At 35.4% G+C, this 27,641-nt stretch overlaps 1 pseudogene; it reads right to left on the minus strand.

The window, feature by feature from the left end:
* Positions 1-24,493: 24,493 nt before the first annotated feature.
* On the minus strand, positions 24,494-24,989 carry LOC143671246 (serine/threonine-protein phosphatase PP1-beta catalytic subunit pseudogene; annotated as a pseudogene).
* Between the last annotated feature and the right edge of the window lie 2,652 nt (positions 24,990-27,641).

The raw sequence follows: 27,641 nt of genomic DNA on the forward strand, positions 1-27,641 counted from the left end.
TTGTTGGAGGCTTAATTTGGACATTTTAAAGCCTCTTGTTGGAGGCTTAATTTGGACATTTTCTCAGCCTTAGAACTGTAGTCTTGTAACTTATTAACTCCCTTTTTTTAATTGTTAATTTTTTTATTTTTTTAAACAAAACAACATATAAACATGAACATCCTTATGATATGATCATGCCATTCTTGGTATATAATCAATAACTCACAATATCATCACACAGTTCTATATTCATCACCACAATCACTTCTTAGAACATTTGCATCAATTCAGAAAAAGAAATAAAAAGGAAAAAAACCTTATACATATCTTATCCCTTACCCCTCCCTCTCATTGATTGCTAATATTTCCATCTGCCCCATGTATTTTAGCCTTTGTTTCCCCTTTATTTTTCTATAACCTTAGTACTCCCTTTAGTTGATCACTAGCATTTCAGTCGACTAAATTTATTTTAACATTTGTTCCCCCATTATTTATTTATTTTTATCCATATATTATACTCACCTGTCCACACCATAGATAAAAGGAGCACCAGACATGAAGTTTTCACAATCACAGAGTCACATTGTGAAAGCTATATCGTTATACAATCATCTTCAAGAAACATGGCTCCTGGAAAACAGCTCTACCTTTTCAGGCAGTTCCCTCCAGCCTCTCCATTACATCTTGAATAACAAGGTAATATCTATATAATGCATAAGAATAACCTCCAGGATAACCTCTTGACTCTGTTTGAAATCTTTCAGCCATTGACACTTTATTTTGTCTCATTTCTCTCTTCCATCTCTGGTCTAGGTTTCCTCAATCTCTTGATGCTGAGTCCCAGCTCATTCTAGGATTTCTGTCCCACGTTGCCAGGAAGATCCCACCCCGGGAGTCATGTCCCACGTAGAGAGGGGTAGGGCAGTGAGTTTGCTTGTCATGTTGGCTGAGAGAGAGAGAGAGAAAGTCCACATCTGAGCAACAAAAGACATTTTCTGGGGGTGACTTTTAGGCCTAATTTTAAGTAAACTAAACCTATCTTTTGTGGGGTTAAGTTTCATATGAACAAACCCCAAGATTGAGGGCTTGGCCTATTGCTTTGGTTGTCCCCACTGCTTGTGAGGATATAAGGAATTCTCCACATGGGGAAGTTGAATATTCCCCCTTTCTTGTCATTTTCCCAAGGGGACTTTGCAAATACTTTTTTATTCACTGTTAAAACCACTCTGGAGTTTATCAGGGCATCACTCTGGACAAACCTACAAAATCTCATGCCCTACTCAAGGTCCCAAGTACTTATGGTGTTCAATTAAATATTAGGAAATGCACTAGTCAAATTATAAATTTTGCATCAAATAAACATGTTTTGCTTTAGTCTTACACATAAGTTAAAGTTTTAAAATATGAATTACCATCTATTTTCAACACCCTGCAATATTGACATTCCTTTCTTCTTCCTCATGCAAAAACATTTTTTAATTTGCACATTTAATCACTATCATTGTACACTCTAGGCATTCCTAGATTATACCATCTCAGTCTTTATCATCTACCTTTCCTTCTGATTTCAGTTGTACCCCAAGCCCTACTCCCTCTATCATTCTCACACTCAGCTTCATTCAGTGTATTAACATTATTGTATTACAGTTAGGTAGTATTGTGCTATCCATTTCTGAATTTTTATAATCAGTCCTCTTGCACAATCTTTATCCCTTCAGCTCGAATTACCCAACATCTACCCTATTTCTATCTCCTGATGGTCTCTGTTCTTAGCTGAAATTCTCCAAGTTCATTCACTAATGTTAGTTCTTATCAGTAAGACAATACACCATTTGTCTTTTTGTTTCTGGCTAATCTCACTGAGAAGAATGTCCTCAAGGTCCATCCATGTCGTTATATAAAGTCATAACTTTATCCTGCCTTACAGCTCGATAATATTCCATTGTATGTATATACCACAGCTTGTTTAGCCACTTGTCTGTTGATGGACATTTGGACTGTTTCCAGCTCTTGGCAATTGTAAATAATGCTGCTATACACATTGGTGTGCAAAAGTCCATTTGTGTCCTTGCCCTCATGTCCTCTGAGTAGATACCTAGCAATGGTATTGCCAGAACATATGGTAATTCTATACTACCTGAGGAACAGCCAAACTGCCTTCCACAGTGGTTGTGCCAATTTACATTCCTACCAACAGTGGATAAGTGTGTCTCTTTCTCCACATCCTCTCCAGCACTTGTCATTTTCTGTTTTATTGATACTGGCCATTCTGGTGGATGTGAGATGATATCTCATTGTGGTTTTCATGTGCATTTCCCTAATAGCCAGGGAAGTTGAGCATCTCATGTGCCTTTTGACCATTTGTACTTCCTCTTCTGAGAAGTGTCTGTTCATGTCTTTTGCCCATTTTGTAATTGGGTTGTTTGTCTTTTTGTTGTTGAGTCGAACAATCTCTTTATATATCCTGGATACTAGACCTTTATCTGATATATAATTTCCAAATATTGCCTCCCATTGTGTAGGCTGTCTTTTTACTTTCTTGAAAAAGTTCTTTGATGCACAAAAGTGTTTAATTTTGAGGAGTTTCCATTTGTTTATTTCTTTCTTCAGTACTCATGCTTTAGGTGTAAGATCTAGGAAACTGTCTCCTCTTATGAAGTTTATAAGAAATTTTCCTACATTTTCTTCTAAAAATTGTATGGTCTTAGATCTAATGTTTAGGCCTTTGATCCAATTTTGAGTTAATTTTTGTATAGGGTGTGAGATATGGATTCTTTTTCATTCTTTTATGTGTGGATATCCAGTTCTCTAGGTACCATTTATTGAAGAGAATATTCTGTCTCAGAATGAGAGAGTCTACATCTGAACAATCTATTCAATTACATTCATCAGTATATCTATCTTTATGCCAGTACCATGCTGTCTTGACCACTGTAGCTTCATAATATGCCTTAAATTCAGGTAGTGTGAGACCTCCATCTTCATTTTTCTTTCTTAGGGGAGTTTTAACAATTTTGGGCAGCCTGCCCTTCCAGATAAATTAGGTTTTTGGTTTTTCTATTTCTGGAAAGTACGTTTTGGGATTTGAATTGATATTGCATTGAATCTGTAAATCAGTTTAGGTAAAATGGACATCTTAACTATATTTAGTCTCCCAATCCATGAACACGGTATGCTCTTCCATTTATATAGGTCTTCTGTGATTTCTTTTTAGCAATTTCTTGTAGTTTTCTTTGTAAAGGAATTTTGTATCCTTAGTTAAACTTATTCCTAAATATTTTGTTCTTTTGGTTGCAATTGTAAATGGGATTTTTTTTCTGAATTTTCCCCCACAGATTGTTCATTACTATCGTATAAAAGCCCTACAGATTTTTGAGTGTTGGTCTTGTAACCTGCCACTTTGCTGTACTCATTTATTAGCTCTAGTAATTTTGCTGTGGATTTTTTGGGGTTTTCGATGTATAATATCATATCATCTGCACACAGTGAGAGTTTTACTTCTTCCTTTCCAATTTTGATGCCTTGTAATTCTTTTTCTTGTCTAATTGCTCTGGCTAGAACTTCCAACACAATGTTGAATAACAGTGGTGATAGTGGACATCCTTGTCTTGTTCCTGATCTTAGGGTGAAAACTTTCAATTTTTCCCCATTGAAGATGATGTTAGCTGTGGGTTTTTCATATATTCCCTTTATCATGTTGAGGAGGTTCCCTTCTATTCCTATCCTTTGAAGTGCTTTCAACAAGGAAGGATGTTGAATTTTGTCAAATACCTTTTCTGCATCAGTCTAGATGATCATGTGGTTTTTCTGCTTTGATTTGTTGATGTGGTGTATTACATTAATTTATTTTCTTATGGTGAACCATCCTTGCATACCTGGGATGAATCCTACTTGATCATGATGTATAATTCTTTTAATGTGGTGCTGGATTTGATTTGCAAGAATTTTGTTGAGGGTTTTTGGATTTATATTCATTAGAGAGATTGGTCTCTAGTTTTCTTTTCGTGTAATATCTTTGTCTGGCTTTGGTACAAGGGTGACGTTGGCTTCATAAAATGAGTTAGGAAGCCTTCCCTCTTCTTCAATTTTTTTGAATAGTTTGAGCAGGATTGGTACTAATTCTTTCTTGAATATTTGGTAGAATTCACATCTGAAGCCATCTGGTCCTGGACTTTTCTTTTTTGGGAGCCTCTTAATGACTAATTCAATTTCTTTACTTGTGATTGGTTTGTTGAGGTCGTCTATTTCTTCTCGAGTCAATGTTGATTGTTCATGCCTTTCTAGGAAGTTGTCCATTTCATCTACATTGTCTAGTTTATTAGCATAAAGTTGTTCATAGTATCCTCTCATTACCTCCTTTATTTCAGTGGGTCAGTGGTTATGTCTTTCCTTCCATTTCTGATTTTATGTATTTGCATTCTCTCTGTTCTTTTTGTCACCCTCACTAAGGATCCATCAATCTTATTGATTTTCTCATGAAACCAAGGTCTGGTTTTGTTGATTTTCTCAATTGTTTTCATGTTCTCAATTTCATTTATTTCTGCTCTCATCTTCATTATTTCTTTCCTTTTGCTTGCTTTGGGGTTAGTTTGCTGTTCTTTCTCTACTTCTTCCAAGTGGACATTTAATTCCTCCATTTCTGCTCTTTCTTCTTTCTTGATATAGGCATTTGGGGCAAAAAATTTCCTTCTTAGCACTGCCTTTGTTGCATCCTATAAATTTTGATATGTTGTGTTTTCATTTTCATTTTCCTCGAGATATTTACTTGCTTCTCTTGTAATTTCTTCCTTGACCCACTGGTTGTTTAAGAGTGTGTTGTTGAACCTCCATATATTTGTGAATTTTCTGGCCTTCTGCATATTATTGATTTCCAATTTCATTCCTTTATGATCTGACAAAGTGTTTTGTATGATTTCAATCTTTTTAAATTTATTGAGACTTGCTTTGTGACCCAGCATATGGTCTTTCCTTGAGAATGATCCATGAGCACTTGAGAAAAATGTGTATCCTGCTGTTGTGGAGTGTAATGTTCTATAAATATGTTAAGTCTAGCTCATTTATTGCATTATTCAGATTCTCTGTTTCTTTATTGATCCTCTGTCTAGATGTTCTGTCCATTGATGAGAGTGGAGAATTGAAGTCTCCAACTATTACAATAGATGTGTCTATTTCTCTTTTCAGTGATTGTGTCATGTATTTTGGGGCACTCTGGCTCAGTGCATAAATATTTATGATTGTTATGTCTTCTTGAATTTCTCCTTTAATTAATACATAACATCCTTCTTTGTCTCTTTTAATTGTTTTACACTTGATGTCTAATATGTTGGATATTAGTATAGCTACTCCTGCTCTTTTCTAATTGTTGTTTGCATGAAATATCTTTTTCCCAATCTTTCACTGTCAAACTATGTTCATCCTTTTGTCTGTGATGTATCTTGTGTAGACAGCATATAGATGGGTCCTGTTTTTTAATCCATTCTGCCAGTCTATGTCTTTTGATTGGGGAGTTTAATCCATTAATATTAAGTGTTATTGCTGTAAGGGCAGTACTTTCTTCTACCATTTTGCCTTTTACATTTTATATGTTGTATCTAATTTTTCTTCTTTTTACCTTTACTGATATTTTTCATTTCTACAGTCTTCTCCACATCTCTCTCTCCTGTCTTTTCCCATCTGTCTCTAATGCTTCCTTCAATATTTCTTGCAAAGCCAGTCTCTTGGTCACAAATTCTCTCAGTGATTTTTTGTCTGAAAATGTTTTAATTTCCCCTTCATTTTTGAAGGACAATTTTGCTGGATATAGAATTCTTGGTTGGCACTTTTTCTCTTTTAGAATCTTAAATATATCATCCCACTGTCTCCTCGCCCCCATGGTTTCCGCTGAGAAATGTACACATAGTCTTTTTGGGCTTCCCTTGTATGTGATGGATTGTTTTTCTCTTGCTGCTTTCAAGATTCTCTCTTTCTCTTTGACATCTGACATTCTGATTAGCAAGTGTCTTGGAGTACATCTATTTGGATCTGTTCTGCTTGAGGTACACTGCACTTCTTGGATCTGCAATTTTGCATCTTTCATAAGAGTTGGGAAATTTTCAGTGATAATATCCTCCATTAGTTTTTTTCCCTCCTTTTCCCTTCTCTTCTCCCTCTGGGACACCCACAGTATGTATATTCATGTGCTTCATGTTGTCATTCAATTCCTTGGTCCCTGCTCATATTTTTCCTTTCTTTTCCCTATATTTTCTTTTGCTTTTTGGATTTCAGATGTCCTGTCCTCCAGTTCACTAATCCTATCTTCTGCCTCTTGAAATCTAACATTGTAGCTTTCCATTTTTTTAAATCTCTTCTATGGTATCTTTCATTCCCATAAGTTCTGTGATTTATTTTTTCAGACTTTCAATTTCTTTTTGTTCATTTCTTGCCTTCTTTATATCCTCCCTCAATTCACTGATTTGATTTTTGATGAAGTTTTCCATGTCTCTTCGAACAATCTGAGTTGATTGTTTCAACTTCTGTATCTCATTTGAATTGTGGGTTTGTTTCTTTGACTGGGGCATATCTTCAATTTTCCTAGTATGATTCATTATTTTTTGCTGGCATCTAGGCATTTAATTACCTTAATTAATTTATTCTGGAGATTGCTTTCTTGCTGGATGACTTTGTTGTCTATCTGTTCTTTGACATACAGTTCAGCCTATTCTAGACCTCTAGCTTAGGTTTTGTTTAACAGATCAGAGTTTTTCAGTTCTTGTTTTTTTCTTTCTTGCCCTGCCTGTATGATGCCTTCACCCCACCTCCTTAGTAGAGTCTCCTTAGTATTATAGACCCCAGTAATATTTTCCCAGACCAAATTTGCCTCCTCTCAGGAGTAAAGAGTTACCTACATCAGTTTTCCCTGAGGGTGAGACCCAGCAGGTTGAAAGACTTTCGTATGAGACCTCTGGACTCTGTGTTTTTCCTTTTCTGCCCAGTATGTGGCATTTGTCTGTCTCCAGGTCCCACCAGCATAAGGTGATGTGGTACCTTTAACTTCAGCAGACTGTCCCTGCTGGGGCAATGGTGGAGACATAGGATAGGTTGTAGGCTGGCTTTAATCACTTCAGTTTTCCAAACCCTGGGGTATTAATTCATTGAGGGAGGGGTTCCACCTGCGCTGGGCCCCACCCCTCTCCTGGGGAAGGCACAGCCTCCAGACAAGCTCTCAAACAAGCTTAATTCTGCCCATTCCTAGGGCAGTTGGAGCCTGAGAAGCCCTGAAGCTGTATCCAAAGAGCAGTCAAGTCATAGAAACACAGCCAAATAAAAAAGAAAAGAAAAAAAAATCCTTTTCAGAGCAGGTCCCCATTCCTTGGGTTTGCCAATCAAGAGCTTTATTTGGTATTTTGCTGTGTGTATCTCGAGGTCCTATGTGCCCCCTCCTTTCCTTCATGGCCTAGACCCCTTCAAGTATTTTGTGCTGTCAGATCAAAAAACCTTTTGTTTTGTTTTTTTATTCTTTGTCTGTCAGCCCTGTCCCCTCTTCACTGGGGCAAAAACCAGCAACTTCAGCTTTTACTCCAGGTTCAGCGGAGCTGGGGCCTATTTTTAGTAATCAGAATTTGTTAATTAATTCCACAATTGGAGTTTGGTTGTGCTCAGTCCCTGCTGCTAGTAAAGTCTCTTCCCTCTCCCCTCTGGGAAGCAGTTGGTGGGTGATGAGCGCCGGCCACCATGGCTTGGGGAACTCATGGTTCTGGGTGGGTTTGCAGCCAGTCCTGCTTGTCCAGACTGGTGTACACTGTGTGTGTGATCGCTGACATGGCCCCAGCAGTTGTTCTGTACTGTTCCTGGCTATTTACTAGCCGCTCTGGAGAACGAATTAAGTCCCACTCCTCACTAAGCCACCATCTTGGCTGTCTCCTATCTTAATTCCCTTTTTAAAGGCTGTTCCTTTTCTTGCATATTGCATTCTGGCAGCTTATCAAACTAATACAGTTGTCTGCCTGAGACTCACTTTAGAGTCAAAGATACAAGTAAGTTGAGGGTGAAAGGATGGAAAAAATATACAGCGCAACTAGGAACCAAAAGACATATGGCATAGCTATACTAATATTGGATAAAATAGACTTTAAATTAAAAAGTTATGAGGGACTTTGGGTGCGAGGGTAGTTCAGTTGTAGAATTCTGACCTGACATGTGAGATACCCGGGTTCGATTCCCATGGAATTCCCAAAAACAAACAAATAAGCAAATAAACAAATGAAAAAACTAAACAAAAACAAAAGTACAACAAATGGTGCTGCAATAAGAGGATACTCACATGGAAAAAGAATGAAATGTGACCCTGTCATACAGCATACAAAGAGAAAAAAGTTACAAGGGGCAAAAATGCTCATTATATACTGATAAAGGAGCAATTCAAAAGAAGTTGCAATAATTATAAATATATATGAATGTAACAACAGAGAATCAAAATTTATGAAGCAAATATTGACAGATTTGAAAGGAGAAATTGACAGTTCAGCTTTAACAGAAGGAGACACATCACTCTCAGTAATGGATAGAATATCTGGTCAAAAGATAGATAAGAAAGTATAGGACTTTAATGATACACTAAACCAAATAGACCTAATAGACATATGTACAGCGCTGCACACAAGGACAACAGAATACACATTCTTATCTAGACCACATAGATCATTCTCCTGTCTAGAACACATGTTGGGTCACAAAAACATCTCAATAAATAAAAAAAATATTGAAATCATACCATGCATATTTTCCAACCACCACAGAATGAAGTTAGAAATCAATGACAGAGCAAGAAATGAAAAGTTCACAAATATGTGGAAATTAAGCAGCATACTCTTAAACAATCAATGGATTAAAGAGAAAATCAGAAGCAAAATTAGGAAGTATCTTGAGGTGAATGAAAATGAAAATACAGAATAAAACCTATGTAATGCAGGGAGTGGAGTGTTGAGAGGAAAATTTATAGTGCTAAATGCTTATGTTAAAAATGAACAAAGACCTCAAATCTGAGGCCTAACCTCAAAACTGGAAGAACTAGAAAAAGCAGAGGAAACTAAACCCAAAGTGAGCAGAAGGAAGGAAATAGCAAAGATTGACTGGAGATAAATGAAATAGACAAAAAGACAATAGAGTGAGTGACCAAAACTACAAGTTGTTTCTTTGAAAAGATCAATAAATCAACAAACCACCTAGCTAAACTGACAAAGAAAAAAAAAAAAGGTACAAATAGTGAAAATCAGAAATGAAAAGGTTGACATTCCTACCAACTCTGCTGAAATAAGGACTATAATAGGATACCATGTATAACTTTATGCCAATAAATTAGATGAACTAGATGAAATGGAGAAATTCTTAGAAGCACACAAACTACCTACATTGACTCAAGAAGAAATAGAAGATGTCAACAAACCCAATTACTAGTAAACAAATTGATTCAATCATCAAAAACCTCCCAATAAAGAAAAACACAACACCAGATAATTTCACAAGGGAATTCTACCAAACATTCCAGGAAATCTTAATCCAATACTGCTCAAACTCTTCAAAAAATTAAAGAGGAAGGAACATTCCTAACTCATTCTAAGAGGTCAACATCACCCTCCTACCAAAGCCAGATGAAGACACCAAAAGAAAACTACAAACCAACATCCCTAATGAATATAGATGCATAAATCCTCAACAAAATGCTAGCAAACAGAATTCAACATCATATCCAAGGAATTATACACCATGATCAAGTGAGACATCCATTGTATGCAAGGTTGGTTCAACACAAGAAGATAAATTAATGTATTACACCATAGTAATAGAATGAAGGAAAAACTGCAGAATCATCTCAGTTGATGCTAAAAAGCCAGTTGACAAAACACAGCACCATTTCTTGATAAAATCATATAGAAAATTAAGAAAAGAAGAAAACTCCCTCAAGGTAATAAAGTGCATATATGATAAGCCCAGAGCTAACATCCTATTTAATGATGAAAGACTGAAAGCTTTCCCTCTAAGATCAGGAACAAGACAGAGGTGACCACTGTCACCACTGTTATTCAACATTAGGCAAGAAAAATAAATAAAAGCCATCAAAACTGGAAAGGAAGAAGTAAAATTTTCCCTATTTACAGGTAATATGATCCAATACACAGAAAATCCTGAAAAATCCACAACAAAATTCATATAACTAATAAACAAATTCAGCATAGTGGTAGAGTACAAGATCCACACGTAAAAATCAGTAGTGCTCAAGCAATGAACAAGTGGAAGAAGGAATAAATAAAGTTCTACTCACAATAGCAACTAAAAGAATCAGATATCAGGAATAAATGTAACCAAGGACATAAAGGACTTATACTCAGAAACTGGAAAACATTACTAAAAGAATTAAAGAAGACCTAAACAAATGGAAGGATATTCCGTGGTTCATGGGTTGGAAGACTAAATATCATTAAAATGTCAATATTACTCAAAGAAATTTATAGATCCAGTGTAATCCCAATAAAAATTGCAACAACCTTCTTTGCATAATTGGAAAAGTCAATCATCATACCCCTTATATGGAAGGGTAAGGGGCCCCCATATTTAAAGCCATCTTGAGAAAGAAGAATTCTTAAAAATGGTTACAAAGCCACAGTAATCAATCAGCATGGTACTGGCACAAGTAAAGACATATAATCCAATGGAATAGAAATGAGAGCTCAGAAATCAACCCTCACATTTATGGCGATAAATGTGTGTGTGTGTGTGTATTTCAATTGTTTATTCTTTTTCCCTCTTTCCTCAACCATAGTTAGAAGCCATTGAGTGGCTTTCTCCTTGATATTACATCACTCCAAAGTCCAGTTAGTCATCCTCAACAGATAGCCATTATAGGAGTTGTGAGTTTACAATACAATCATGCATGAAATGCAGGATACCCAAACACCAACCCAACAATACCAACTTGTTTTGGTGTGGAATATTTGATACTACTAATGATAGCACTTTTTAATAACTGTATTATTTTTTAACAGTAGTTATATTCATTACAATTGATGATATATTATATAGTTCTATCTATTGTCCATTATTTAAATTAGGTATATTGTTTCCATATACCATTCTATTATAACCACCGTATCATACACTTGTAATAACCCATGAAAGAATATTCTTATACTTCTACTATTAACTATAGTCTATTGTCTACAACAGAGTTCACTGTGCTATACAGTCCTATGTTTTATTTTTAATTTTTATTCTAGTTATATATATACATCCTAAAGTGTCCTCTTTTAACCACATTCACATCTATTTTCAGTGTTGTTGATTATACACACAATAATAATAACAATAATAATATATTATCATCACTTCCATCCATTTCCAAACCTTTAACATCAGACTATATAAAAATCCTCTGCAAGTTAAGCATTAACTCTCCATTCTCTAACCCCAAGTAATCATCTGGAAACCTATGTTCTAGATTCTAATTGTATGATCTTGCTTATAATTTGTTCATAACAGTGAGATCATACAACATTTGTCCTTTTGTGCCTGATTTACTTCACTTAGCATAATGTCCTCAATGTTTATCCATGTTGTCACATGCATCAAGACTTTATCCCTTTTTGTGGCTGAATAATATTCCATTCCATCTATATACTACATGATGTTAATCCATTCATCATTTGGTGGACACTTTGATTGCTTCTATCTTTTGGCAATTGTGAATAATGATGCTATTAACACCCATGTGCAAATATCTGAGTCCCTGTCTTCACTTCTTCTGGGTATATATCTAATAGTAGGGCTGCCAGATTATATATTACTTCTACACTTAGCTTCCTAGGGACTGCCAAACTCTTTTCCACAGTGGCTGTTCCATTTTACATTCCCACCAGCAAGGAATTTTTGTTCATTTGTCTCCACATCCTCTCCAAAAGTTGTTGTTGTTTTTAATAGTGGCCATTCTAGTAAGTATGAAATGGTATCTCATTGTGGTTTTGATTTGCATTCCCCTACTAGCTAGGGATGTTGAGCACCTTTTCATGTGGTTTTTATTCATTTGTATTTCCTCATTGGAAAAATGTCTATTCAAGCCTTTTGTCCATTTTTAAATAGGGTTGTTTGTGTCCTTATTGTTGAATTGTAGGATTTCTTTATATATTCTATAAAACCCTTATAAGATACAAGGTTTCGAAATAATGTTTTTTACCATTGAATGGTTGTCTTTTCACTTTATTGACAAAGTTCTTTTAACCACAAATGTATTCAATTTTGAGGAGGCCCCATTTACATATTTTTTATTTTATTACTTGTGCTTTGGGTGTAAGTCTAAGGAAACATTGCCTACTGCAAGATCTGGAAGATGCTTTCCCACAGTAGTCTCCTAGGAGGTTTGTTGTCCTGGTTCTTATATTTAGGTCTTTAATGCATTTTGAGTTTTTTCTTTTTTTGTATATGATGTGAAATAGGGGTCCTCTTTCATTCCTTTATATATGGATAACCAATCCTTCCAGCATCATTTGTTGAAGAAAATATTATTTCCCCAGTTAGTTGGAATTGGCAGTCTTGCCAAATATCAAATGGCCATAAATGTGAGGGTCTATTTCTGAATTCTCAGTTCAATTCCATTGGTCAATGTATCTCTCATTAGGCCAGTACCATACTATTTTGACCACTGCAGCTTTGTAAAATGCTTTAAAGTCAGGAAGTGGGAGTCCTCCAACTTTTTTCTTCTTTTTCAAGATGTTTTTTTGCTATTTGTGGCCCCTTGAGCCTCCAAAAAATTGATAATTGGCTTTTCCATTTCTGTAAAGTAGGCTGTCTTAATTTTTATTGGGATTGTGATGAATCTATAAAGCAATTTGGATAGAATTGACATCTTAATGATATTTAGTCTTCCAATTCATCAACAGAGTGTCCTCCCATTTATATAGATTTTCTGTAATTTCTTTTAGCAGTGTTTTGTACTTTTCTGTGTACAAGTTATTTACATCCTTGGTTAAATTTACTCCTGGATATTTGATTCTTTTAATAGATTTCCCCCCTTGATTTCTTTCTCAGATTGCTCATTACTTGTTTACAGAAACACTACTGATTTTTGCCTGTTGATGTTGTATCCCACCACTTTGCTGCTCTCATTTATTATCTATAGTAGCTTTGTTGTAGATTTTTCAAGACTTTCTAAATATAAGATCATACCATCTGCAAATAGGGAAACATTTTTAATTTTTTTATTTAATAAAATAAACAATACACTTAGAGCCACCAAAGATGGATATCTTAGTTAGCTTAATCATAGCATATTTAAAATATGCAAATAGTCATTATAAAACCTGTGTTTGCACAGTAAGTTTCATAAACCAATTTAAAATTAAGACAAGGAAAAAAATCTACAAATTCAGATAGCAGAGTTTCTTAAATTCTATATGTTAAACTCTAACTTAATTATCATTTGATAGGCTGTCAAAACTGTGAATGTTCTCAAAATATCAAGTAGAAAGTTCTTACATTATATCAATGTTGCTATAGTAATGACCTATGTTACTAAACATATTCCTGACTTCAGGAAAATATAAAGAAACAAATGTTTTTTTTTTACAATTAACATATGAAAATCTTACTCACCTAAAATGGATGTCTTAGTTAGCTCATTTAAAATTGGCATATTTAAATAAAATATCTAAATAATCATTGTAAAGCCTATTTGTATAATATGTTTCATAAACCAATTTAAAATTGAAGCAAGGAAGGAAAAAATCTACATATGCAGATATCAGAGTTTCTTAGATTCTAAATATTGAACACAATTTTACATATCATTTGATTAACGATCAAAACTGTGTGCATTCTCAAAATATCAAGTAGAAAGTTATTACAAATGTGAACTTTGCTATAGTAGTGACCTATGTTACTAAACATTTTCAAATTTTTATTTCAGAAATTTATTTTAACTAATATTACTATAGCTTCCTATGGGTTTTTTTTTTTGCCATCTTTTACAGCAATATATATATATATATATATATATATATAGAAAGAAAAAAGAAATACTTCTCAAAACACACTTCAAAAAGCAGCCACAGAACAGGTCCCAGATTTTGTCATGGGCTACCATTCCTTCATCTCAGACTTTTCCTTCTAGATGCCTCAAAACACTGGAGGCATTACCAGTGTCAATATGATGAAATCATACAGTATCTGTCCTTTACTGACTGACCTATTTCACTCAGCATTATGCCCTCAAGGTTCATACACATTGTCATATGTTTCAGGGCATCATTTTGACTAACAGTTGCATAATATTCTATCGTATGTATATACCACATTTTATTTATCTACTCATCTGTTGATGGGCACCTGGATTGTTTCAATCTCTTGGCAATTGTGAATAGTGCTCCTATGAGCATTGACATGAAAATGTCCGTTCATGTCACGGCCCTCAACTCTTCTGGGCTGTGTTAGTTTGCTAGCTGACAGAATGCCATATACCAGAAATGGAATGGCTTTTATAAGGTCAATTTAATAAGTGGCAAGTTTATAGTTCTGAGGCAATGAGAATGCCCCGATTAAGGCACCAATGAGAAGTTACCTTAATTCAATGAAGGTCCATGGGTTAGGAATGCCTCTATCAGTGGGGTAGCCATGTGGCTGGTGTGTGTTGGTCACTTGCTCCTGGGTTCCTGGCCTCCATTGCTTTCAGCCTGTTCCTATAGAGGTTCCTCACATTACTTCTCCAGGGCTGGCTTTCATCTCTTGGCTTCCCTTGGCTCTCTCCAGGTTCTGAATTGCTTACTGTCTCATGGCAATGTCTGCTGGGCTGCAAGCACCTCCAATCATCCATGTCTCTGTTCTCCACATGTCCACATCTGTGTCAGCTCTGCTGTGAGGTTTCCATTGTTTTTGAGGCTTCTGTCATTTCTCTAGCCTCTGTCATTTTTGACTCTCTCCAAAATGTTTCCTCTTTTAGAGGATTTCAATAAACTAAACAAGACCCTCTTGGAATGGATGGAGTCAAATATCCATCTGATCAAAAGTTAATACCCACAATTGGGTGTGTCACATTTCCACAGAAATAATGTAATCAAAAGATTCCAGCCTACATTATTGAATGAAGATGAAAAGAAACAGCTGCTCCTAGATTGGATCAGGATTAAAACACGGCTTTTCTGGGGTGCATAAATGATTCCAACCAGCACATGGGTATATACCAAGTATGGTATTGCCAGGTCATAGGGCAATTCAGTATTTAGTTTTCTGAGGAATCACCAAAGCCAAATTGACTTCCACAGCAGAACCATTATACATTTCCACCAATGGTGAATAACTGTTCCAATTATCTCCACATCCTCTCCAACTTTTGTAGTTTCCTGTTTGTTTAATAGCAGCCATTCTTATAGGTGTGCGATAATATCTCTTTGTCATCTTAATTTGCATCTCCCTTATAACTAAAGAAGATGAGCTTCATATGGTTTTTAGCCATTTGTGTTTTCTCTTCAGAAAAGTGCCTATTCATATCCTCTGCCCATTTTATAATTGGGTTGTTTGTTCTTTGGTTGTTGAACTGTATAATTTCTCTATATACAAAGGGTATCAAGCTTTTATCCAGTATGTGTTTTCAAAATATTCTCTGTCATTGAATTGGCTGCCTCTTCACCTGTCCTAGTTTGCAAGTTGTCAGAATGCAATACACCAGAACTGGAACGGCTCCTATAAAGGAGAATTTAATAAGTTACAAGTTTACAGTTCTAAGGAACTGAAAGTGTTCAAATTAAGGCACCAGCAAGAGGCTACCTTCACTCAAGGAAGACCTCTAGGTCTGGAAAACCTCTGTCAACTGTGAAATCATGTGGCTGGCATCTGCTGGTCCCTTCCTCCTGGGCTCCGTTGCTTTCAGTCTCCACCCATGTGTAGGATCCTCACTTTGCTTCTCTGGGGCTGATCTTTCATCTCTTGGCTCCCCTTGGCTCTCTCCAGGTTCTGGCTTGGTTAACATCTCAAGGTGATGTCTGCTAGGCTCAAGTGTCTCCAAACATCCATGTCTCTGTTCACCAGGTATCTACATCTGTGTCAGCTCTGCTGTGAAGTTTCTGTTAGTTCTGAGGCTTCTATCATTTCTGTCATTTCTGACTCTCCAAAGTGTTTCCTCTTTTAAAAGATGCCAATAATCTAATCAAAACCCACCTGGAATAGGTGGAGCCACATCTCCATCTAATCAAAGGATAATACCCACAATTGGGTGTGTCACATCTCCATGCAGGTGATCTAGTCATAAGATTCCAACTTACATTATTGAATGAAGACGAAAAGAAATGGCTGTTGTCACAAAATTAGGTCAAGATTGAAACACGGCTTTCCTGGGGTGTATGACAGGTTCAAACCAGAATATCACCTTTTAAACAAAATCTTTTGAGGCACAGAGGCCCTTGATCTTAAGAAGTTCCCATTTGGTTCTTTTTTTCTTTCACTGCTTGTTGTTTAGGTGTAAAGTTTAAATAGCTACCTCCTATTATTATATCTTGAAGATGTTTCCCTACATTTTCTTCTAGAAGTTTTATTGTATTGGATCTTACATTTAGGTCTTTAATCCATTTCGACTTAATTTTTGTGTAGGGTATAAGGTAGGGGTCCTCTTTCATTCTTTTGGCTTTTTAAGTCCAGTACTCCCATGCCCATTTATTGAAAAGACTCTTCTGTCTCGGTTCAGTGGATTTGGGAGCCCTACTGAAGATCAAATGTCCATAAATTTGGTGATCAATCTCTGCACTCTCAAGTCTATTCCATTGTTCAATCCTACTATCTTTGTGCCAGTACCATGCGTTTTGACCACTGTGGCTTTATAGGAAGCTTTAAAGTCAGGAAGTGATACTCCTCCCACTTTGTTCTTTTTTTTTAGGATGTCTTTAGCTATTTAGGATCTCTTTCCCTTCCATATAAATTTGATAACCAGCTTTTCCAAGTCTTCAAAGTATGTGGTTGGGATTTTGATTTTTATTGCATTAAATCTGTAGATCAGTTTGGGTAGAACTGACATCTTGATGATATTCAACCTTCCTATCCATGAACATGGGATATTTTTCCATCTATATAGGTCATTTTAAATTTCTTTAAGCATTTTTTTGGTAATCCTGTGTATGAGTCTTTGACATCCCTGACTAGGCTGATTCCTAGATACCTGATTCATATGGTTGCTATTTTGAATGGAATTTTTTCCTTAGTTGTCACTTCAGATAGGTCATTGCTTGTGTATAGAAACATTACTGATTTTTATACACTTATTTTGTTTCCTGCCAATTTGCTGAATTTGTTTATTAGTTTTAAGTAGCTTTGCTGTAGATTTTTCAGGGTTTTCTAAGTATGGGATCATGTCATCTACAAATACTGAAAATTTCACTTCTTCCTTTCCTATTTGGACGCCTTTTATTTCCTTCTCCTGTCTAATCACTCCAGCTGGGACTTCTAATACAATATTGAATAATAATGGTGACAGTGGGTATCTTTGTCTTGTTCCTGATTTTAAGGGGAATGATTTCGATTTCTCACCATTAAGTATGATGCTGGCTATGGGTTTTTCATATGTGCCCTTTATGATATTAAGAAAGTTTCCTTCGATTCATAACTTTTGAAGTGTTTTTATCAGGAAAGATGCTGGATTTTGTCAAATGCTTTTTCAGCATCCATGAATAAGAGCATGTTATTTCTCCCTTTCAATTAGTTAATGTGCTATATTACATTGATTTTCTTATGTTGACCACCCTTGCATTCCTGGTATGACTCCCACTTGGTTATGATGTATAATTATTTTAATGTGACATTGGGTTCTATTTGCTAGTATTTTGTTAAGAATTTTCACATCTATGTTTATTAGGGAGATTGGACTATAGTTTTCTATTCTTGTAGCATCTTGATCTGATTTTTGGTATTATACTGATATTACCTTAAAAAATGAGTTAGTAAGCATCCCTTCTTCTTCAATTTTTTAAAATAGTTTGAGCAGGATTGGCATTAGTCCGTTTTAGAATGTTTGATAAAATTCTCCTGTAAAGCTGTCTGGTCCTGGGCTTTTCTTTGTGGGAAGATTTTTAATTGAATCTCTTTACTTTTAATTGGTTTGTTGAAATCTTCTATTTCTTCTCAAATCAGTAAAGGTAATTCATATGTTTATAGGAATTTTTCCATTTCATCAAGTTGTCTAGTTTGTTGGCATATAGTTGTTCATAATATTCTCTTATAATTTTAAAAATTTCTTTATTATCGAGGGTAACGACTCCCCTCTCATTTCTGATTTTGTTTATTTGTGTCCTCTCTCTTTTTCCTTCCTTAGTCAAGCTCAGGGTCCATCAATTTTATTGGTTTTTCCCAAAGAACCAAATTTAGTTTTGCTGATTCTTTCTATTGTTTTATTATTCTCCAGTTTGTTTATTTCTGCTTTAATCTTTATTATTTCTCTTCTTTTATTTGATTTGGGATTAGTTTGCTGTTCTTTCTCTAAATTCTCCAGGTGAGCAGTTAAATCCTCAAGTTATTCTTGTTCTTGTTGTAATACAGGCATTAGGGCAATACATTTCTCTGTCAGCACTGTCTTTGCTGCATCCTGTAAGTTTTTTTTTTTTTTTTTTTTTTTTTTGCATGGGCAGGCACCAGCAATTGAACCTGGGTCTCTGGCATAGTAGGTGAAAACTCTGCCATTGAGCCACCATTGCCTGCCCATCCCATAAGTGCTTGTATGTTGTCTTCTCATTATCATTCGTCTCAAGATATTTACTGATTTCTCCAGCAATTTTTCCTTGACCCACTGATTATTTAAGAGTGTATTGCTTAATGTCCATATCTTTATGAAAGCTCTCGTTCTTTGGTGATTATTAATTTCCAGCTTTATTCTGTTGTGTTCTGGGAAAGTGTTTTGGATAATTTCAATCCTATTAAATTTATAAAGACTCAGTTTGTGTCCCAGCATATGCTCTATCACAGAAAATATTCCATGTGCTCTAGAAAGAATGTATATCCCAGTGTTTTGGTGTGTAATGATTTATATATGTCTATTAAATCTAATTCATTTACCCATTGTTTAGGATCTCTATTTCCTTGCTAATTCTCTGTCTGGTTGTTCTATCTATAGTGAAGAGTGATACACTGAAGTCTCTCACTATTACTGTTGATATGTCTATAGCTTCTTTCAGTTTTTCCAATGTGTGCCTCATGTACTTTGGAACTCCTTGATTGGGAGGATACACATTTATGATTGTTATTTCTTCTTGGTGAATTGTCCCTTTTATTAATATGTAGTGTCCTTCTTTGTCTCTTATGATGGTCTTTACATTTAAAGTCTATTTGTGTGATATTAGTATAGCTACTCCTGCTTCCTTTTGGTTGCAGCTTGCATAGAAGATCTTTTCCCATCCTTTCACTTTCAATCTAACTGTGTCCTTGAATCTAAGATGCATCTCTTATAAACAGCATATAGATGGATTATGTTTTTAAATCCATTCTGCCAGTCTGTATCTTTTAATTGGTGAGTTTAGTCCATTAATATTTAAAGTAATTACTGCAAAAGCAGTTCTTGACTCTACCATCTTGCCGTTTAGTTTTTATTTGTCAGATCTATATATTATTTTCCTTCTTTCTTTTTTCCTTTAAATTACCACTACTCATATTCTTCAATTATGTGCCTTCCTCCAGACCTCCTTCTCCTGTCTTTTTTTTTTTCAGCTGGCAGGACTCCCTTTAGTATTTCTTGTAGGACAGGTCTTTTGTTGACTACTTCTTTCAATCTTTCTTTGTCTTTGAAGATTTTAATCTCTCCCTCAATTTTGAAGGATAACTTGGGAAATTTTTAACTTCTTCTCTTAGAATTTGGATATCTTTTACTTATTTTTCTTGCCCAGCGGCTCTAGCTAGAATTTTTAGTACAAAGTTGAGTAACAGTCAATGGACTTCCTTGTCTTGTTCCAGATCTTAGAGGGAAAACTTCAATCCTTCACCCTTGAATAGGTGTTAGTGGTGGGTTTTTCATATATGCCCTCCATCATGTTGAGGAAATTTCCTTCTATACCTCTCTTTTGAGTGTTTTTTTTTTTATCAATAAAAGATACTAGATTTTGTCAAATGCCTGGTCTGCTTTAATTGAGATGATCATGTGGTTTCCCCCTTTGATTTGTTAATGTGGTGAATTATATTACTTAATTTTCTTGAGTTGAACCAAACTTGCATTTGTGGGATAAAACCCATTTGATCACAGTAGGTTTTAAAAAGTAAAGATCCTTTACCTTGCAGATGGATTGGATTCAACTTGTGAGGATTTTGTTTATAATTTTTGCATTTATATATATTAGAGAAATTTTTCTTTTAATTTTTTTTCTGGCAGTATTTTTATCTGGATTTGGTATTAAGGTGATGTGGGCATCATAGAATGACTTTGGTAGTGTTCCCTCCTCTTTGATTTTTTAGAAGAGTTTGATCAGGATTCACATTAATTCATCTTGAAATTGGTGGCATTCACCTGTGTAGTATCTGGTCCAGTACTTTTATTTGTTTGGAGGCTTTTGATTACTGTTTCAGTCTGTTTATTTGTGATTGGTTTGCTGAGGTCTTCCATTCCTTCTGGTGTCAAGTAGATTGTTCTTGTGTTTCTAGAAAGTTGTCCATTTCATGTAAGTTATCTAATTTATTGGCATACAGTTGTCCATAATACCTCTTATGATCCTCTTTATTTCTGTGTGATCAGTAGTAATATCCTCTTTGTCATTTCTGATTTTGTTTATTTGCATCTTCTCTTTTTTTCTTTGTCTGTCTAGGTAAGGGTTTGCCAATTTATTAATCTTCTCAAAGAACCATCTTTTGGTTTTCTTTATTCCCTCAATTATATATTCTTATTCAAATTTCATTTATTTCAACTACATTGTTATTTCTTTCCTTCCGCATGCTTTGGTATTGGTTTGCTGTTCTTTTTCTAGTTCCTCCATGTGTTTAATTAGATCTTTGATTTTAGCTCTTTCTTCTTTTTTAATGTAGATGTGTAAGGCTATAAAGTTTGCTCTCAGCATTTTTTCACTGCATCCCACATGTTTTGATATGTTGTGTTCTCATTTTCATTTGTCTCAAGATATTTACTGATTTCTCTAGCAATTTCTTCTTTAACCCACTTCCTTAAGAGTGTGTTACTTAACTTCCATGTATTTGTGAACTTTATAACTATCCACCTGTTATTGATTTCATGCTTCATTCCATTATGGTCAGAGAAAGTGCTCTGTATATTTCCAAACTTAAAATTTATTGAGACTTCTTTTTGACCCAACATGTATTCTATTCTGGAAAATGATCCATAAGCACTTGAAAAGAATGTATATCCTGCTGTTTGGGGGTACAGTGTTCTGTGTATGTCTGTTAAGTCTAATTCTAGTTCATTTATCATATTCAATTCTGTTTCTTTATTGCACTTCTGTCTAGATGTTCTATGTATTGATGGGAGTGGTGTATTGAAGTCTCCTACTACAATTGTAGAGACATCTGTTTCTGTTTCTCCCTTTAGTTTTGACAATTTTTGCTTCATATATTTTTGGGTACCCTGGTTAGGTGCATAACTGTGTATGTTATTTCTTCTTGTCAGATTGTCCTTTTTGTCTCTTATAATTGTTTTGCATATAAAATCTATTTTGCCATGTATTAGTATAACTGCCCTTGCAGTTTTTTGGTTACTGTTTGGGTGGAGTTCTTTTTTTTCAACCTTTCATTTGCAAGCTATTTGTTCCTTTGGGTCTAAAGTGAGTCTCTTGTAGACAACATATATAGTTGGAATATACTTTTTTATGCATTATGCCAATCTGCATCATTTAATTGGGGACTTTAACCATTAACATTCTATATTACTATTGTAAATGCAATACTTCAACCATTTTACCCATTGGTTATTAAACATCATATCTTTTTTTCTCTCTCTTTTCACCCTTTTAGTTACCCTTACTGATAATCTTTATTTCTACACTGTATTCTAAACCTCTCTCCTCTGTCTTTTCCTTTCAGCCTGCAAAAGTCCCTTTAGTGGGTGCACAGGTGGTTCAGTGGTGGAATGCTCGCCTTCCATGTGGGAGACCCAGGTTCGATTGCCGGACCATGCACCCCCCACCCCCCACCCCAAAAGTCGTTTCAGTATTTCTTGTGGGGCAATTCTCTTGCTGATGAACTATCTCAGTTTCCTTTTTCTGCTAATCATTTATATTCTCCCTCATTTTTGAAGGACAGTTTTGCTGGATAAAGAATTCTTGGCTGGCAGCTTTTCTCTTCAGTACCTTAAATACACATGCCATTGCCTTCTCACCTGTATGGTTTATGGTGAGAAATTGGCACTTAGACTTGTCGTGGTTCCCTTGTATATAAAGAAACACTTTTCTTTTGCTGTTTTCAGGATTCTCTCTTTATCTTTGGCATTTGACATTCTTATTAGTATGTGTCGTGGCGTTGATGTATTCTAATTTTTTGTTTAGAGAACATTTCATTTCTTGGAAGTGCATATTTGTGTCTTTCATAAGAGTTGGGAAATTTTCTCTCCTTTCCTCAAATATTTTTCTGTCCCTTTTCCTTTCCTTTCTCATTCTGAGACACTCATGATGCATATATTTGCATGCTTCATGCTGTCATTCAAATCCCTAAGACACTGGACAATCATTCATTCTATTTTCTAACTTTTCTTCTGCTTCTACAATTTTGATTGCTCTATTTCTTATTTTTTCTTTTGCTTGTTCAAATTTACTGTTGTATGCTTCTAGTGTATTTTTCCATATCAATTAGACAACTTTTACTAAATGAGAAAACTATATGTAAAATGTGCTTATATAAAGTAGAATTAGAAAACAGATGTATTCATCTGAAAGAACTTTGCGTGTGATGAAAATCAAATATCTCGTAGTAGTACAATACGCCACTTCTTAAAATGTCAATGGAATTCTCAATTTAACTTTTCAAAGACAATATTAAGGTCAGGAATTTCACATCTATATTAGCACATATAGAAAGGCATTATAAATCTGATATCCATTCTTATGAAGCTTACAAATTTGACAATGCTCAATAAAACCTTTTAGAATCACATCCAATAGTGTCATAGCCAAAGAATCACTAGACTGTGTTCCATAAGTACTGCTTCTAAAATCTCTATATTAACTTTTCTATTCCTTGCAATTTGTTTATACTAATACAGAGAGAGAGAGAGAGAGAGAGAGAGAGAGAGACAGAGAGACAGAGAGAAAGACAGAAAGAGCAGGAAAAGAAAGGCTACAAGTTCTTGATCATGTAAAGAAATTTCTGCTAGTATATTTCACTACAACTCGTCTATATGATATCATGTGAACTTTCATCATGAAAAATCAGAAAAACAAAAATCTTTAGTGATATAAGCCCTACAATCAATTGTATAAATCATCCACGTAGCAATATTAGACAGTTTAAGCACCCAGTATCCATAGTTGACAAAGTGTTCCACTTGACCAGCATCTATTTATGTATATCTTTATAGAGGTGGAGCAAAGAGATAGTGTTAGCTTTCTATGCCTGGCCAAAAGAGGATTTTCATGCTCTCTTGATCTAAAAACAAACAGAAGAACAACAAAGAGAAACAAACACAAAACAAAACCAGTGTAGGTGAGGCCATTACCATAAAATTAAGCATGCCAAAGATGTTTAATGTGAATTAAAATCTAAAGCAAAGGTACTACATAATCACATTACCAACTAATTTGCTAATACTATATGAGCATTATCTGAAAGTTAAATGAGATGGCACTGCACAATAAAGCATCAATAAGTTAAAATCTATAGTGTACAAATCTAAATCGCTGGCAATTTCTGTATAAAGTAAAATATTCACTGTCAATTGTAAAATTTGCCCAGTCAAATTGTTTGATTACATCACTGGATTGAACAGTTTACATTTTTTAAAAACTATCAATCTCTTAAATTCAGTTGTACTGTAATGAAGCATAAGTTTTTTTAGTAAGATCAAACAGATACAAAAGTAGCTAGGCAAGGGGAAAAAGAGTCAGTGAATGCCTGCCTGCAAAGTTCTTCTCACATTTCACTTTAAAAAATGTTTAGGGGAAACAATATTTAAAAATATGTCCCATTATTCCTGCAAAAATAAACAAATAAAGCAAGGCCCAAATAAGCAACCAAGCAATACTAAAACCACATGATACAGACAGATCAATATGCTTTCATCTGATTTACCTATCACATCTAGTTCAACTAGGATGCTTCTCAAATTAAAAAATTGTGATATGTGAATATGTAACTTTAATGGATAATTTTGAATGTGGATTTAGTTGTGCTGACTATTATAAGAGTATACTTAATACAATACAATGTAGCACATCTTTTTATTAGAAAAAAATTAAGATTCTTTTTCTGTCCCCTTAAGTTAAAAGTGTGATATAATAAAGGGTGTCAAAGGACTAGATGGTTTTACAATGTGCACATATATTATGAAGTATGTACTTAACAAATATGATGGTTTCTTTACAGAGTTCTTTCCTCATCTTTTCTTTGGTGGATAAACTGTCCAAGGTAGAAGTGACAGGATGTCCAGAATTCAGTCCACCATACTGGCACTTAGCTTTCTTTTCAGATGGCTTCAATATCCTAAATGAACACATCGAAGTTTCATCTATATTCATCATTTAATCAGCAGCATCAAATTAGCCACAGAAACTTGGGACTGAAAACAGGGTTACCAATTGTCCTTTAGCAAATAATTCATACACATTTTCAACTACCTGATGAGCATGACAAATCAAGTGGAAATTATGATGACTCAGAAGTTTAATGACTATATCAGCTTGAAAAGTGATGGAAAAACCACGATCATATTCTTCCCAGCCTTGCATGTCCTTATCTAGGTCAGACCACAGCAAATCACAGAGCAATCCTGTATCAGAGATATCAGTGGGTCTCATTATTCTCCAAATCTGTTTCTTTGATTGCAGCTCTGGTGATAGTCCTCCATGACAGCAGAAGATCTTCTCATCCATAATGACAGCTCCAGCAATTGAGTGATGAGACTGTCCACGTTCAACTCACCATCCATCATTTTGTCAGCACCAGGCTCTCCCTCCTGGAAGTGGGAACAAGGGCTTCTCAGCTACAGAGGCTGTGGTGATGGCTTGGCCTTCTCTTACCATCACAGCTGTCTAGCTACCACACTGCTCCACATGGCCCTTCTTCTCTATTGTATTTTAATCTCTTCTATTATGCCTTTCATGCTCATAATTTCTGTTATGTTACTTTTTATACTTTCAAACTCTTCTTTAAGCTCACATAGTATCTTCTTAATATCGTTTACCCTTTTAGCCATATTTTCCTTCATTTCCTTGCATTGATTTAGGAGAGTAGTTTGAATATCTTTGATTAGTTGTTCCAAATTCTGTCTCCTCTGAAGTTTTAATTTGTTGTTTTGACTTGTCTGTGCCTTCCTGTTTCTTATTATGGTTTTAGTAATTTTTTACTGATGTCTAAGCATCTAATTATCTTGATGAGTTTACTCTCTCTTGCCTAGGGTTTTAGAGTTGATTGGTTTTGTGTCAAGCTTCTTCTTTGACACTAGGTTCAACTTGTTCCAGATCTTTAGAATATAGCCTGTGTTTAATCAGATTTTTTCAACAGAAAAAAATTCTATTTTTTTTTTCAGATTTTACCCTGGATATGTGGTACGATTTTTAAGATTGCACTATTTATGCAATTGTTTCATTCCCAGGAGAAAACTTCCTTTATGTGTTTCTTCTGGTAATCTTGATCTGTTCCATTTGTTTTCATTCTGCCTGTATAGTTTTTTTTTTTTTTTAACACACACTTTCATTGTTTCTAGTCGCTTTTGAATGGAAGGCAAATTCTGGAAAGAAAGTCATCCCAGAGAGGACTTTCCCAAGTCAATATTTCCCAGCCAAAACATGGCCAGAAATCCATGAAGGGGGCACAGTCCATCTTCAAAGTGCTCTGGCCAGAGGTCAGGAAAGATGCCAAGAGCTGCTTTGACGGTCTCCTGAAGTTGTGCTTTCCTGGCCTGCCAGCAAATGGAACCCTTCAGCAAAGTGTTCCCTGCAGCCCTAAGGAAGCACTGTGTCTTTAAACCTCTACCACCTTGGCACCTGTTGCTGGTAGGTTTAAAACAATGGTTGCATTGTCTTTGTCCTAGACTAGCTCAGAGCTGGGACCCAGTGATACAAATTTGCTAATCAAGGGCCATGATCAGTGTTTGGCTGTGTCCCCATGCCCTGTTCTAGGGAAAAAGGATTTTTATGTCCCTTTCTGAGAGTAGTAGTTATCCAGGGACCGGATCTGGAGGCTGCCTGCCTGGAGAGTGGGTGATAGGCACTGGCAGTTGCTGTGTAGAGAAATCTAACAGTACTTTGGCTCAGTTTATCACCCTCTACATCCCACTCTTTCATCTATTCTCCATTGTGTTCTTCTGGCCTCAAGAGCATCAGAACAATTGTTTCGGACAGTTCCTAATGTTTATTGGCTATTTTGGAGGACAGAGTGAATCCTGGAGCTCCCTACTCCAACATATTCCCTTGAAGTCCCAAAACTGATTTTTGTGGAAATGGTAAAGACCACTTACTTGGGAAAGAATAATCTCTTCAACAAATCATGCCGGGAAAACTGGATCTCCGTTTGAAAAAAAAAGATAGAAAGTAATAGGGCCCCTACCTTACACCATATACAAAAATAAACTTGATATGGATCAAAGATTATAAAATAAATGCTAGAACTATAAAACTCCTTGAAGAAAATGTAGGGAAGCATTTTCAGGAGCTTGTGTTTGACAGTGGTTTCTTAGACTTTACATCCAAAGCACAAGTAACAAATGACAAAATAGATAGATGGGACCACCTCAAAATTAAATATGTTTGCTCCTCAAAGGACTTCATCATGAAAGTAGAATGACAACCTATAAAATGGGAGAAAATATTTGGAAACCACATATCTGAAAAGGATTAATATCCAAAATATATATGAGGAAATCCTTCATCTCAACAAAAAAAGAGAAACCAATTTAAAGACAGGAAAATACTTGAACTAACACCTCTCCATAGAAGATATGCAAAGGTCAGAAAGTACTGGCAAAGGTGCTCAACACCATTAGCTGCTAGATATTTGCAAATCAAAACCACAGTGAGATACCATTTCACACCTAGTAGAATAGCTGTTATTAAAAAATGGAAAATAACAAGTGCCAGGTAGGATACAGAGAAACAGGAATACTCATGAATTGCTGCTGGCAATGTAAAATGCTGCAGCTGCTGAACAAGGCAGTTTGGCTGTTCCTCAAAAAGCTAAGTATAAAACGATCATATAATCTGGCAGTCCCACTATTAGGTATATACCCAAAATAATTGAGAGCAGGGACTTGAATAGATATTTTCACAGCAGTGTTCATAGGGCCATTGTTCACAATTGTCAAAAAATGGAAGCAACCCAAGTGTTTTAGTTTGCTAATGCTGCCAGAATGCACTATACCAGAAATGGAATGGCACTTATAAGGGAAATTTATTGTTATTAAATTTACAATTGTAAGGCCTTGAAAATGTCTAAATTAAGGCATCGAGAAAAAGATAACTTGACTCTGAAGAAAGGCCAAATGGCATCCAGGATTTATCTCTCAGCTGGGAAGGCACATGGCTGAC

Source organism: Tamandua tetradactyla, chromosome X (genome assembly GCF_023851605.1).
Source record: "Tamandua tetradactyla isolate mTamTet1 chromosome X, mTamTet1.pri, whole genome shotgun sequence".
In the NCBI taxonomy this organism is placed as follows: Eukaryota; Metazoa; Chordata; class Mammalia; order Pilosa; family Myrmecophagidae; genus Tamandua; species Tamandua tetradactyla.